General features: G+C 33.1%; 1 protein-coding gene and 1 long non-coding RNA gene across 5 annotated transcripts in view; one reads left to right on the forward strand and one right to left on the reverse strand.

Moving 5' to 3' along the window:
- LOC149131741 (uncharacterized) overlaps positions 1–12,500 on the forward strand; it is an 89,251-nt gene that overhangs the window by 72,631 nt on the left and 4,120 nt on the right. The gene's annotated exons all lie outside the window — the stretch shown is intronic.
- Positions 12,084–12,500, reverse strand: part of LOC106872700 (arrestin domain-containing protein 2) — a 275,703-nt gene continuing 275,286 nt past the window's right edge. For all 3 annotated transcript variants that reach the window (XM_089366396.1, XM_089366394.1, XM_089366395.1), the window contains one exon: positions 12,084–12,320. The gene's annotated coding sequence lies outside the window, so the exon portion shown is untranslated. The remainder of the gene's footprint in view (positions 12,321–12,500) is intronic.

Below are 12,500 nucleotides of genomic sequence, written 5' to 3' on the forward strand. Positions count from 1 at the left end.
TGTGTGTATATATATATATTCATGTATATATATACATATACGTACATCTTCCTTCATTTCTTTTGTATAATTTTATACATTTGTTTCGTGGTTATTAAAAAAACATGTAAACCTCGATTTGAATATTCGTTATCACATGACCAACTATTCTGATCTCCTACTGTCTATTTCCCTTGCAAACAGTGGCTCCCTCTTTTGACTGAGTCTTTCATTATAGTTTCGAACTTTATTTCTCACCTTGCACGTCTTCGTGTCTCTTTTTCTTCCTATCTGTCTCCTCGTGTGTCTCCTTTTTCCTCCCCGAGTCCCTGTCTTTCTGTCTGTCTGTGTGTCTGTGTTATTACTGATGTCGTCTTTTTTGTTGTGATTTCTTCCGCAGACGTTTCTATTTCAATTTTTGGTGGAGCTGTTGTCGCTTCCCGTTCATTGTGTTATTGTTTTTGTCGTTGTTAAACTTCTGAACGTCCTTCTCTATGAAACCCTAGCTAAGATGTTGTTTTCAAAGTTGTAGTTGTTGTTATTGATGATGATGATGATGATGATGATGATGATTTATGTACTGATACTGCTGATGGCGACACAGTTGTTGTTGTTGTTGCTGTTGCCGGTTTTGTTATTGTTGCTGTTGCTGTTGGTGCAGTCGCTGCAACTGACGACGGTGATGTTGCTCTCATTGACGCTGTTATTGCCAAGAAGTGTCGGTCATCAATGGATTATTCAGAAATACAAAAAGGAAACGAGACACCAACGGGTATGGCCAATAGAACACTCTGACTATAGCACAGAACACTCAGGAGTATAATCTATCACAGTAGTCCCCAAACCTTTTCAGGCCGCCGCCCCCTTGGCACCCAGGTTACATTTCTAGCGCCCCTCACCCTCTCCACCACAAATACACCACTTTTCCAAATTCAAAACAACTGTATTTCACAAATAAAGCTTAAACCTAATTAACCTATTAATATTTTTTTTAAAAACCTATCACCCATTTTGACCATCCCATTACCATCCCACTTTTCTTCAATTCCCCCATCCCTGGGTCTTTCTACCGTCCCCAAAGGGGCAGTACTTTTCACTTTGGGAACCACTGGTCTACTAAACACCAATCAGTATGTTACAGAAAAGAAAAGAAAAGCAAAATATATTCCGCAAAACTCTCGGGTGTATAAACCACAGAAAATTAGTGAATATATCAAAGTGTATACACAGGAGTATAATCCCACAAAACAACAAAGAGTATACGACAGAGCACCAAGGAATATCTCATAGAACGTTGAAGAGTATATCTCACAGAACATCCACAGAACATCCAGGAGTACAGCACGGCAAGGAAAAGACCGAATACGTATAATTGCACGAAATATTAAGGTGCGTCATACAGAACAACTGGAGGTGTATACCTGAAAATACTACGGAGTCTACGAAAAGACGCTAAGAAACATCTCGCAGAAAATTAAAATCGGAGAAGCAGACAAATGATGCACTAATATTTGTTGTTGCTGTTGTTGTAATTACGGTGAGGAAGACGTCTAAAAATTTGGTACAGTTTCTCAACATTTGCAGTTTCCCTCTATTTGCTTATGGCATGAACGTACATGTGAATGGCTTAATTCAAGAGTAGACTCCTGCATACGCACGCACACACACACACACACACACACACACACACACACACACACACACACATACACATACACACACACACACACACACACACACACACACATATATATATATATAAATACACATACATATGCACACACACATATACATACATCCGTACATACAGTCATACACATATGTCCATTTGTATATTTATGAATATGTATAGACACACACACAAGCATATAGATGTACAGATAGGTAGATAGACGGACAGATAGACAGACAAACATGCAGGCAGACTGACAGTCAGATAGACCGACAGATACATAGATATAGGTATAGGCGGAACTGATACAGCATCGGACGTGTTCCCATGTGACATCTGCTCTGGAAACGTTTGCAACAACAATAGTCACAAAGTAAATATGTGTGTGTGTGTGTGTTTGTGTGTGTGTGTGTGTGTGTGTGTGTGTGTGTGTGTAGTGCGCATAAGCGCATATGCATCTATGTTTTGTTTTGATATTTGTTTTGGAAAAGTCTTGTTATAAAACGTGTGCTGAAACGGATATTCTTTTATATTCTTTTATATTTCTCTCAAGAAAATACACGCAATGGTTGTATTTCACTTCAATTTAACAACAATTAGTTACAATAATTTGTTAATTAGTTTGTCAAATTTCTTTTTTTTCAGCCATTGTACTTATCGATATGTCCTTCTTATGTACTTTGTGCTTTGTCGCTCTATCATCTATTCCTTTTATTTTTGTTTTTATGTTTCTATATGAAAAACAGTTTATTCATTTATTATTTATTATTTTTTTTCTATTTATAGTCATACATGTTGGTTCATTATAATTTTTCATTACTATAGACAGAAGCCATTTTGACTCATCATAGGCCATGTCTACATCCAGAATATTTCCGATAATAACACTGTAACTTGTATTACAGCTTTTAGTCACGTGATCAGCGAAGAATCGCGAGACACCGAATAACAACAGGAGCCAATTTCACTTCAGTGCTATAATAGATACGTACATACATACATACATACATACACACACATATATGCATATATATATATATATATATATATATATATATATATATATATATATATATATATATATATATATATGTGTGTGTGTGTATATATATATATATATATATATATATATATATATATATATAAATGTTCATACATACACACACACACACACATATATATTTATAAATTTGAGCATATATATGTGCGTGTGTGTATGAGTGTGTGTATGTGTGTGTATGCGTGCGTGGATGTGTGTGTACATGTACGTACTTCCATATGACATCCATATAAGTACAGATGTATGTTTTAATTACTAATAACCTTAAGAATGGACGGAGTGAAATAATATTTTGTCAATGAGCAAATAAATAAATAAATAAATAATCTATTTGGACCGTTTGTTTCGAATTATACTGTTGTTGCGTATTTGTTTATATAGATGTAACGAGTTGATTTAAGCTTCCGGAGAGGCGGTTCAAGTGACACGCATGGCGATGCAGAAGCATACACTCTCCTTGACTCACATTTTTACACTCACTAGGAAAGGCATGAACAACACAACTACAGAATTTATTGGATTCTTCACTGCATGAAAATTGTTTTGCCTGTTTTTCTTTTTTTTTGTGTCACGAGAAGATATGTTTGTGGGTGTTTTGGGGATAATTCAACGGCGGATTATGATTTTACCAAATATGGAAGACAACCGAGATCGATTTTTGTGTTTGGTATATGTATAATTGATTACATTGATCAAAGAACTTGATTGGTACTTTATCTGATCGATCATGGAAAGGTGAAGAGTTTTAAGCGAATGGCAGAATAAGTTAATCACCAGAAGAAATTGAACAGAATTAAGAACGGAAATCCTTGTTACTCTAAATTCTTCCAAAGCGATGACGTCAATACAAATTTCTCACGTATTCTTTGACATCTGTAGAGAAACTGAAATCCAGTTGGAAAAGCCAGAAGACGTAACCAAAGAGTGACGGTATTTTGCTCCAAGTATTATAGATTCGGATAATTCCTCGTTCTTTTACTGCAGAATTTATATAATTTGTACCATGATCTATATTTCGACAATCTTGAAATGACCCTCAAATCATCACCATAATGAGCTATTTTTTTTTCTTTTCTTTTCAGTATTATTCATTACATCGTTTCCTTTTGTGATTTGCATCCACGTGCGAATATTTTTTTTTTCTCTCACCGTATTCAGATTAGTATTGGTGAGTTGGTTTTTGCGTAGGGATTAATCTTTTATCTCGATTAATTTATTATTATTATTATTATTTATTTTTTTTATTATTATTATTATCATTATCATTATCATTATTATTATCATTATCATTATTATTATTATTATTATTATTATTATTATTATTATTATTATTATTATTATTTTTATTATTATTATTATTATTATCATTATCATTATTATTATTATTATTATTATTATTATTTTTATTATTATTATTATCATTATCATTATTATTATTATTATTATTATTATTATTATTATTATTATTATTATTATTTTTATTATTATTATTATCATTATCATTATTATTATTATTATTATTATTATTATTATTAACCTCCCACACTTTGTGTCTGTCTTTGTATTCTACCCCTCACCCTTTGCCGTGCTGGAAAGTAAATGAGACCATTATTATTAATTAATTAATTAATTAATTAACTAACTAATTAATTAATTAACTAATTAACTAATTAATTAATTAATTATTAATTGATTAATTTGTTTTATTATTAAACGCGGTTTAAACTCATGATAACATATCTTTTCAGTCGGTCATGATAGAATGAAAACATTTTTTCCATTCCATCAAGACCGATTGGAGAAACATTTTATTATCACAGATGGAAACTTAAAGTTTCTCCCTAATGGTTTCAGCTGATTGAACAATATAAAGGGCCATCGGCTGTCGCTTGAAGCAGCTCATAGGTTTCGGTTTTACATCTTACAACCTTAACGCCTATTCTCCTTTATATACTTTTTTTAATGTCTGAATTTAGAAAATCTGCTTAGTCACAGTTAATGTCCATGGGCGTGTCTTTCCAAACCACCTCATTGTTCTACTTAGCATTGTAGCATCGCAACTAACACCGAACAGACTTCTCATATCTTTCTTTCATTTTCTTACTACATCTTTCTCGCATTTCCCTCTTTTTATTTCCTACTTAGTTCTCTCTCTCTCTCTCTCTCTCTCTCTCTCTCTCTCTCTCTCTTTCTCGCCTCATATTTGTTATACACGCCTATCCTGTTATGCTAAGAGCCCCCCCCCCCAAAAAAAAGCTGTTGCTGAAGACTAGGTCTTATGGCTTAGCTATGCCACCTTTACGACAATAATCATTTCTAACATTGTCACACAGTCACACATTTCAGGCGCCATTAAATATTTTGTGTTGATAATTTTAACTAATTTAAAATCTTTATTACATTAGTTTAGACAGTTTCTTCCTTTTGTTTGCAGTTTATTCTTCATATTTCCTCAATTGTTACTGAGTTGTTTTATTTATTTACTCCAAGATAAGAAAATCAGACGTCGATGTGAGTAGGTTGAAAGTGGAATAAGTCGCTCAGGGTTTTCCGGTCTGGTGTATAGAATGCTGCTTTCCGATATTTTGGTAACTTTTAGAAACTGAAAGCGATTGTCATACAACTGAGTGTAACTGTCAAATAACTGGGCACATTGTCAAGAAACCGAAAACGAAAACTATTAAGAAGTTGAGAGAAATTGTCAATTAGTTGTAGATGATAATTGTCAAATAATTGAAAATTAATTGTCAGCTAACTGACAGAAATTGCCAAATAGCTATGAGTAATGTCATGTATCTAAGATAATTGCTAAATGGCTGGGAGTAATTTAGAAGTTGCCGTGTGTAATTGTTAAATAGTAAAGAGTAATTGCAAAATAGTTGAGCATAATTGTTAATTAAGTAGGAGAGAATGATTGTGAAATAGCTTGCAGCAATTGTCAAGTAGTTGGGAGAAATTGTCAAAACGCTGAGTAATTGTGAAAGAGCCGGGACTAATTGTCAAATAACAAGCATTAATTATCAAAAGAGCTGAGTCAATGATAAGTAACTGAATGTCATTGACAATTGGCTGAATGTAATTTTAATTAGAGTAATTGACAATTAGAGTAATTAGAGTAATTGACAAGTAGCTGAATATAATTGTAATTGTCAAGTAGCTGAGTGTAATTGACAAATAGCTATGAGTAGCTGTCGAGTAGGTGGCACTGATTTTCAAATAGGTAGCAGCAATTGGCTGGTAGTTAAGAGGAATTAACATGTTATCTAGTAGCTAACTGTAATTGTCAAATTGCTGAAAATAATAGTCAGGTAGCTACGAGTATACAATTAGTAACTTCAATATATTTGATAACACAGGCTGGTATCCGGATTATTATAAATAATCCCTTACGAGGAAATTAAATCTTCACTACTTGAATTATATATATATATATATATATATATATATATATATATATATATATATATATATATATATATATATATATAGAACAAGTAGAAAGATAAATTTTATTCAACGCATAGATACTGAACAGTATAGATATAAAGGATAAAATCCTTTTTTCTTTTCTTTTTTTTCTTTTTAAAAGCAGAAAAAAATTGTCGGCAACCAGCCATGAGGAACGAACTCACAATGTTTGTTTTTATGTTCAGTTATACTAAAAACAATTTTAAATTCATCTTTAGGAATTACTTTATACTTACGTAGAATACAAATTTATTATTCTAAAACAAGAATATTATTGACAGTCACCTGTCATTTCTAATGACGATCAATTAGGATTTTGTTACGTTTCTTTGACCAAACAATGCGGTGAATTGGTGGAATTGTCATATCTTAGACAAGATATCTTGCAGCATTTGATCCGATTACTTACGTTCCACGTTCAAATCCTGACGAAGTCAATTTCACCTCTCACCCTTCCGGAGTCATTATAATACGCCAATCGAGAGAGGTAAATTGGCGGGAATGCTAGCATGTTGGATGAAATGTCTTGTAGTCTTTGTTTTAGTTTCTTTGATGCGCTGAATCTTCAAACATACATTGTAAACTTTGGTTGGAATGTAAACAAGATGGTGTCTTCAAAAAATACCGCAGGTGAAGCAATGGGAAGATGCGCATACCGTCAGCCACCAAGGGACATGCTCAACTGGTTATGGTCAAACGAATGACATGCAAATCTGTGGTATTGAGCAGAATATTTGGTGTAGCCAATCTTTTATTATTATTATTATTATTATTATTATTATTGTTGTTGATGTTGTTGTTGTTGTTGTTGTTGTTGTTGTTGTTGTTGTTGTTGTTGTTGCTACTATTCAAAAGCTATTACAAGCTAATTTAACAAGCAGAAATGTTACCCTGAGGTTTGGTAACAAGTCACTTAAAATCGCAAGAATCTTTTTCAGAATTTTTAGAAAATACAAAACGGCACTCTTCTACAGGCTGGGAATACGTGCCTCAATTTCAGGATCCTTCAGACGTTTAGGTGACACTCTAGTTATTGTGCCAAGTGCACCAATTAATACAAGAACAATCGTTACCTTTGTCTTCCACAATCTTTTTACCTGTTTGGTTAGGTTCTGGTATTTCTCATTTTCTTCCCGTTTCTTTAGCTTCCACTCTCTTATCATAACATTACACTAATTTTTCCTTTCTGCACCCAGCAACTACATCTGGCCTCGTAGCTTCAATAACATGGCCAGTCTTTACGTAGAAATCCTGCAATTATTGTTCTGCATTACAGCCCCTGTTTCATGTTCATGCTTCTTTGTTGCTATTTTTGAATCGATAAAAAACCTAAGATCCTTATGCATTTTTACCTACACAGTCACGCCTGTGCTTATACTATTTTTCTGATAGCTTACTGCATTCACTTAAAAGAGGATTAATATTTTCGTCTCTCTTTTCACAGATTCTGTATTTGCTCTCTGACTGAGTTTTACCAATCTTTGCCGTTATCAAATTCGTTATAATAGCCTCTTTCTGAGTGGCTATAATTAGCTATCCGATTTCTCCTTAAAGGGTTCCATTAGTGCATCACAACTATCGTGCTTTACTTACAACATCCTCAGTTCCTTGCTTGAATTGACCACGTAAACCCTTATTATTATAATCATTATCATCATTGTTGTTGTTGTTGTTGTTGTTGTTGTTATTATTATTATTATTATTATTATTATTATTATTATTATTATTATTATTATTATTATTATTATTATTATTATTAACTCGGGTTTTGTTGTAACTCTTGCATTTGTACCGGGCTTACTGCCTGCAGCCTATGGTACCATGCTATCCGGTCTCTTCAGCTCTCTAATACTTACCTGGTTACTCTGGTCGTGCCAAGGAGGCAAACCTTTTGCAATAGTCCTACTAGGCCGTCTATTCCGATTTCCTTTATATTCCTCTTGATGCCTTCTGAGACAGTTCCCAAGGACCCAACGATAATTGGCACTATCTTCACCTACTTCATTTTCCATAGCCAAGCTATTTCGTACTTTATTATTATTATTATTATTATTATTATTATTATTATTATTATTATTATTATTATTATTATTATTATTATTATTATTATTATTTCAACTGTTTCAAAAGTGAGGGTGGAGATGGAAGTGCTCCTCCCCTCACTCGAGCGAGTTTTTTAAAAAATTTGTGTGAATGTGGCAGAAATGGTTATGGTGAATAGACATATTCTAAGCATGCGCCTACAGACTGAAGAATCAACAGTTGTGTGAGGGATTTTGCCCCAGGTAGCCATATTGATCCTATCCTGAATACTGCGGTTTCTTTGACTGATCGGAGTTGGAAGCTCCCCTGTATCAGGCGGACCGCATCATCCATATGCTCCCATATTTTTTGCCTACCATATCTTCTTTATCTCATTTTCCCAATTCTCTCTTTCTTTTCCCACGTTTTTATGCAACCCCCACAACCACACTGATAGTAACATGTCCTTGCGATTCCCCCCCACTCATCTTATATGCTTGAGACAAATAGAAGAGACCCTCCTCCTCCTCTTCCTCCTCCTCCTCTTCCTCTTCCTCATTATCATCACCATCGTTATTGTTGTTATTACCACAACGTTTCACCCTTTGTGTGAATTACTCGAAAGCCAGATTTCTTTTCAGGTTGTCCGGTGGTCACTGATACAACCTATCGTATGAGTAGCCCCAAATATCACAAGCAACAGAGGTACCTGTAATAAATGTGGTTCCATCCGAATCTTCTGCGCATGCTCTCTTGTTCATTAAAGAAAAAAAATAAGAGACTGAAAGAATCTAACCCAAAATACAAAATATCTTTATGGCAAGGCAAGAATAGCCATCACGACGATCCCCATCAACAGCAGTAGCATCATCATCCTCATCATCACTGTCGTCATCGCTGTCATCATCATCATCATCGTCGTCGTCATCGTCATCGTTGTCGCCGTTGTTGATGCTGTTGAGTTTGTATTGGTGACGCTCGAAACAAAAAGGTTATTGTCATGGAAACGACAAAATTCTGAAGATGTTTTTCAAGTGTCTCGAATTACCGAAAACCGTCGAAGAATGTAGAATGGAGAAATACGTTTTTCAGGAGAAATTTACAGAGGTTTCAGAATGGTTAATATTGTGCCGACAGCAATTTTGGTCAAGGATGGTTCTATAACCGAATATTCTGTAGCGTTCATTAGCGTGTTTTAAACCCTCTAGGCTAAATATGAAGTCTATACACACGCACACACATACACACACATATGTGACATATTGAAGATATATATATATATATATATACACATATTTATATATTATGCATATGATTGCATATATATATATGTAGATATATTACGTATATATACATAATATATATATATATGTTTATTGTAATTATATATATGTATTTATCATGTATATATTATATATATATATATTTGTGTTATATATATCATCATGTACATATCATATATATATATATATATATATATATATATATATATATATATATATATATATATATATATATATATATATATATATATATAATATACACACACACACATTCATTGAAATGAATTGATATATATCTATATACCTTGATCGGCATATATACTTGTCAACATATACATAAATAAATATATACATATATATATATATATATATATATATATATATATATATATATATATATATATATATATATATATATATATATATATATATATATATATATACATGTGTGTGTGTGTGTGTGTGTGTGTGTGTGTGTATGTATGTATATATATATATATATATATATATATATATATATACATATATATATATATATATATAGACACGCACAGGTTTGGAATACATTGCAAAATGCTATATCACAATTTTGTTTTCTTTCTTTCGTCTTATACAAATATCTTGTCTGTTCATCCATAATTTTTGTCAACTCATTAATCTTAACAGCAATGAATTAATTACTTAATATTTTTAAATACTTAAAATATCCCACAAAAGCAAAAATGAATGTGTTTGTAAACCAGGTTTTCTCTCTCCATTTCCTTTTTCTTTTGTCTGAGAAGGATGTCTTTCGGAACCCATACATACATACATGCATACATGCATACATACATACATACACACATACATACGTACATACATACATACATACATACATACTTACGTACTCACATACATGCATACGTACGTACGTACGTACATACATACATACAAACAAAAGTAGCCTGTTGATGTTGAAATTCCAATGTAGAAGCCTTGGATCTAGGTTAGAAACCGGCTCTTTCTCTATTGGCCTGAAATCTTGAAATAAAATTAACGGCATACATACATACATACATAGTACACGCATGCATACATACATATATATATGTACGTATGTATTTTATACATGTATATAAGTATATATATATGTAAATAAATATATATACATATGTATATATGTATCTATGCATATATACGTATGTGTGTATGTATATATGCATATGTGTATATATATCTATATATATGTATGTATATGTATATATATATACATACATACCTACATACATATATATATATATGTATATACATATATACATACATACATATATATATGCATACATGCGCAGTTGTATATAAATACATCTACAAACAGCTATGCACATACCGACATACTTACACGCACGCACGCGCGCATGCACGCACGCAAGTACACACGCACGCACGCAGGTACACACACGCGCTCGCAAGTACACACGCACTCACGCACACGCACCCCTGCGATCGAACGCAGAAAGTTGGATGATGGAAAGTTTTTTTGCTTGAGTTGAAAAATAAATAAATAAAAAATAAAAACTAAAACTTTGTTATCACTGTCCACCAGATGGCGGTAAAAGCAGCACTCGCAGCCACTACGATAGACCATGTCTTACACATTCAACACAAAACGAAACAAAACAAGAAAATTAAAATTAAAAAAAAAGACCCAAACAAACATAACAAAAAAAATACCTTTTACAATATATATAAAAAAAACAAATAAAACATGATGTTGTGAATGACTTTTCGATGCCCATCCCGCACCGAAAGAAAAAAAAATATGTTCCTACAGACAGTTTCAACATCACCATCATCATTATCATCACCCTTATTATTATTATTATTATTATTATTATTATTATTATTATTATTATTATTATTATTATTATTAGTATTATTATTATTATAGTATATTTTCCAGTTCATTGGAACTCTTCTGTGTGGGAAATCAGTTTTCTTTTTTTTTTTTTTCTGCAATGTCTAAGATTTCCCCTCCCAGTTCAATGTCTGTGCTGCACTTAGAGTTGTACAGTACAGTATAACAAAGTACTGTGAAGTACTACGGTACTCTGCGGTACTCTACGGTACTCTGTGAACACTGATGATGCCTGATGCTGAAATCTGCCATATTTCCTAGCGGAGATGAGGAGGAGACAGTTTCGATTCTTTTTCTTCGGTTTGGAGTTGGGTTTCATCCGTTGAAGAATTTGGTTATCAAGATCGCAGAATGGTGTGGAAGGTTTGTCTAAAGATGAAACATGGCGAAGTAGGAGTTGTTGTTGTTGCTTTTTTTTTCGTAATTGTTGTTGTTATTGCGTGTCGTCATCGTTGTTGTTGTTGTAAATGATCCTGTTCTTGCCTTGTCTATTGTTGTTGTTGTTGCTGTTGAAGAATTTAAAGACTCCTCGTCAAAAATCCGATGCAATGGCTAGCAGAATTTATCCAACATGTCAACTAGATGTCACACTCTGTCCTCTAATCTGTTTTTGTTGATTAAATGTCTTCTGTGCCGACATCTATATATACATACATATATATTTACATTTATATGTGTATATATATATATGTATTTGTATGTATGTGTGTGTGTGTGTGTGTGTGTGTGTGTGTGTGTATTTGTGCGTCTGTGCGCGCGCACATACATGTATATGAGCGAGCTGATGTGAGTGTGTGTGTGTGTGTGTGTGTGTGTGTGTGTGAATAGAGTGGAGTGTATGTGCGTGTAGGTGTGTACGAGTTACGTATAGAGACATGTTGCTAAGCAGACTGACGGCCACGGAAACTGTTCTCTCGAATTTTCTTCTTCCATGTTGACGGTCTGAAAAGGAAATATCAGACGGTTAAAATGTGGTAGGATTCAGGGAAAAAGAATGGTTATTGTTAGGAAGACGATGATAATGGTTACGTTGATGATGATGACAATGATGATAACAATGATGGTGGCGACCACGCAGACGACAAAATGATATCGATGACAATGAAGATGACGACAACGATG

The sequence above is a fragment of the Octopus bimaculoides genome, chromosome 19 (assembly GCF_046866305.1).
Source record: "Octopus bimaculoides isolate indiv1 chromosome 19, ASM4686630v1, whole genome shotgun sequence".
NCBI lineage: Eukaryota > Metazoa > Mollusca > Cephalopoda > Octopoda > Octopodidae > Octopus > Octopus bimaculoides.